Source organism: Rhinopithecus bieti, unplaced genomic scaffold (assembly GCF_001698545.2).
Source record: "Rhinopithecus bieti isolate Rb0 unplaced genomic scaffold, ASM169854v2 scaffold_32059, whole genome shotgun sequence".
Classification (NCBI taxonomy): domain Eukaryota; kingdom Metazoa; phylum Chordata; class Mammalia; order Primates; family Cercopithecidae; genus Rhinopithecus; species Rhinopithecus bieti.
This window is the reverse complement of record NW_016813587.1, coordinates 216,368-220,355: the sequence shown is the minus strand read 5'-3', so window position 1 is coordinate 220,355 and position 3,988 is coordinate 216,368. Positions and strand designations below refer to the sequence as shown.

The window sequence follows — 3,988 nt, the reverse complement described above, 5'->3', positions numbered from 1 at the left end:
AAAAAAAAAAAAAAAAAAAAAAAAGAAATCATTGAATGAATAAATAAATGGGAGGCCAGGAGCAGTGGCTCACGCTCCTGCACTTTGGCCCAGCACTTTGGGAGGCTGAGGCGGGTGGATCACAAGGTCAGGAGATCAAGACCATCCTGGCTAACATGGTAAAACCCCATCTCTACTAAATATACAAAAAATTAGCCAGGTGTGGTGGCAGGAGCCTGTAGTCATAGCTACTCGGGAGGCTGAGGCAGGAGAACGGTGTGAACCGGGGAGGCAGAGTTTGCAGTGAGCAGAGGTTGCGCCACTGCACTCCAGCCTGGCAACAGAGCGAGACTCCGTCTCAAAAACAAAAACAAAACAAAACAAAACAAAAATAAGTGAATAGGAGAGGGCTAGGGACAGCTCTTCCTTACCAAAGAATTCCAATTAATAAATAGTGAAGAAATAAGGGACACAGAAAATCAATATTAGGCAAGTGACAGTGTAATAGCTGGTGCAGACAAGGTCTAGTGATGGATGCCAAAATCAGGGGGTGGAAGGAGGAAAAGCACCACATTTGCCTAGTGTGAAAGTATTTCACGATAAGATATTTGTCAATTACAAATGGAAACTTTACAGGGGAGAAACAAGAGAGGCCCTATTTACCAAGTGATCAAAGTAAACAGCATCTATCTTTTTTTTTTTTTTTTTTCTGACACGGAGTCTCACTCTGTCACCCAAGCTGGAGTGCAGTGGCGTGATCTCGGCTCACTGCAACCTCCGCCTCCTGGGTTCAAGCGATTCTCCTGCCTCAGACTCCCGAGTAGCTGGGACTACAGGCACCCGCCACCACACCTAGCTAATTTTGTACCTTTAGTAGAGACAGGGTTTCACCATATTGGCCAGGCTGGTCTCGAACTCCTGAGCTTGTGATCCGCCCGCCTTGGCCTCCCAAAGTGTGAACAGCACCTATCTTACCAAGTGATCAAAATGAACAGCACCAGTAATATGGCATGTTGATGTCTGCTATGTGATACACAGAGAAGAATACAACATCACTTCTGCGATATTCTTGCTAAAATGCAGAATCTCACTGTGAGAAAACATTAGACAAACAAGAAGTGAGAGACAATCTACAAAAAACTACTCATTAAGAGTATCAGCTGGCTGGGTGTGGTGGCTCATGCCTGTAATCTCAGCACTTTGGGAGGCTGAGGTGGCCAGGTCACTCGAGCTCAGGAGTTTGAGACCAGCCTGGCCAACATAGTGAAACCCCATGTCTACCGAATATACAAAAATTAGCCGGGCATGGTAGTGTGCACCTGTAATCCTAGCTACTCAGGAGCCTGAGACAGGAGAATTACTTGAACCGGGGAGGCAGAGGTTGCAGTAAGCTGAGATCGCACCAGTGTACTCCAGCCTGGGTGACAGAGTGAGACACCGTCTCAGAAAAAAAAAAACAAAAAATTATTTATTTATTTATTTATTTTGAAATGGAGTCTTGCTCTGTCACCCAGGCTGGAGCGCAGTGGCACGCTCATAGCTCACTGCAGCCTTGATTTCCCAGGCTCTAGCGATTCTTCTGCCTCAGCCTCTTGATTAGCTGGAATTACAGGTGCGTGCCACCTTGCCTGGCTTTTTTTTTTTTTTTTTTGAGATGGAGTCTTGCTCTGTCGCCCAGGCTGGAGTGCAGTGGCCGGATCTCAGCTTACTATAAGCTCCGACTCCCGGGTTTACGCCGTTCTCCTGCCTCAGCCTCCCGAGTAGCTGGGACTACAGGCGCCCGCCACGTCGCCCGGCTAGTTTTTTGTATTTTTTAGTAGAGACGGGGTTTCACTGTGTTAGGCAGGATGGTCTCGCTCTCCGGACCTCGTGATCCGCCCGTCTCGGCCTCCCAAAGTGCTGGGATTACAGGCTTGAGCCACCACGCCCGGCCGCCTGGCTAATTTTTGTATTTTTTGTAGAGAAGGGATCTTGCTATGTTGTTCAGGCTGATAAATGTCATTTTTAAAGAAAAAACAAAACAAAACAGTATTTTCGTGTGGCCAAAAACTGAGGGAAACTTTAAGGGTCTTCTTCAGATAGAGAGAAAATGATCTCAGATGAAAAATAAAAATGACAACAACAGGCTGGGCGTGGGGCTCACACCTGTAATCCCAGCACTTTGGGAGGCCGAGGCGGGCAGATCGCGAGGTCAGGAGATCGAGACCATCCTGGCTAACACAGTGAAACCTATCTTTACTAAAAAAATACAAAAAAAAATTAGCCGGGCGTGGTGGTGGGCGCCTGTTGTCCCAGCTACTCGGGAGGCTGAGGCAGGAGAATGGCGTGAATCGGGAGGCAGAGCTTGCAGTGAACTGAGATCATGCCACTGCATTCCAGCCTGGGTGACAACGCGAGACTCTATGTCAAAAAAAAACAAATAAATAAATAAAAATAAATTAAAAAGGCTGGGCACGGTGGCTTAAGCCTGTAATCCCAGCACTTTGGGAGGCCGAGACAGGCGGATCACAAGGTGAGGAGATCAAGACCATCCTGGCTAACCTGGTGAAACCCCATCTCTACTAAAAAATATAAAAAACTAGCCAGGCAAGGTGGCAGGCGCCTGTAGTCCCAGCTACTCGGGAGGCTGAGGCAGGAGAATGGCGGGAACCTGGGAGGCGGAGCTTGCGAGCTGAGATTCGGCCACTGCACTCCAGCCTGGGCAACAGAGCGAGACTCCATCTCAAAAACAATAAAAATAAAAAAATGAAAAAATAAAAAAGACAATAGCGGAGAAGTTAGGAAAGGGTAACTGATGATTCAGGATTCACAGATTCCAATACTGTCTACCAAGTGCCACTCGAGAATACTCACTAACATTTATGTAGTCATCACAATTGCCTTTCTGGGCACTTTCACACTATATTTCATATAACAGCAACTCTTTTTTTTTTTTTTTTTGAGACAGAGTCTCGCTCTGTTGTACAGGCTGGAGTGTAATGGTGTGATCTCGGCTCACTGCAACCTCCGCCTCCCAGGTTCAAGCGATTCTCGTGCCTCAGCCTCCCGAGTAGCTGGGATCACAGATGTGTGCCGCCACGCACAGCTTATTTTTGTATTTTTAGTAGAGACAGGGTTTCACCATGTTGGCCAAACTGGTCTCGAACTCCTGACCTCCAGTGATCCGCCCACCTTGGCCTCCCAAAGTGCTGGGATTACAGGTGTGAGGTACTACATCCAGCCTAACAGCAATATTTTTATCCCATTTGCCAAGGAGGAAACTGAAGCACAGAGAATTTAAGTAATTTATGCAAACTCACAGAGCTACTAAGTGGCAGGGCCAGGATTTGAACTCAGGCAGTCTGACTCCAGTGTCTGTGCCCTCAACCACTACACAACCCTACCATTCAAAAGTTAAGAGAATAAATGAATGGCTGCATTACTGTCACAGAGGCTGGAGTGCAGTGGCACAATCTTGGCTCACTGCAACCTCTGCCTCCTGGGTTCAAGCAATTCTCCTGCCTTAGCCTCCTGAGTAGCTGGGGTTACAGGCAGCGGCCACCATGCCCGGCTAATTTCTGTATTTTTAGGAGAGACGGGGTTTCACCATGTTGGCCAGGCTGGTCTTGAACTCCTGGCTTCAAGTGATCTGCCCACCTCGGCCTCCCAAAGTGCTGAGATTAGAGGTGTGGGCCACCGTGTCTGGCCAAGAAAATTTTTTTTTGGTTTGTTTTTTGAGATAGAGTTTCACTTTTATCACTCAGGCTGGAATGCAATGGTGTAATCTCAGCTCACTGCAACCTCTGCCTCCCAGGTTCAAGAGATTCTCCTGCCTCAGCCTCCCAAGTAGCTGGAATTACAGGCACCCGCCACCATGCCCAGCTAATTTTTGTATTTTCAGTAGAGACGGGATTTTACCATGTTGGCCAGGGTGGTCTTGAACTCCTGACCTCAGGTGATCCACCCACCTCAGCCTCCCAAAGTGCTGGGATTACACACATGAGCCACCATGCCTGGCCAAGAAAATAAG

General features: G+C 47.7%; 1 protein-coding gene across 1 annotated transcript in view; it reads right to left on the bottom strand.

Moving 5' to 3' along the window:
* Positions 1-3,988, bottom strand: part of ZNF565 (zinc finger protein 565) — a 30,543-nt gene that overhangs the window by 5,462 nt on the left and 21,093 nt on the right.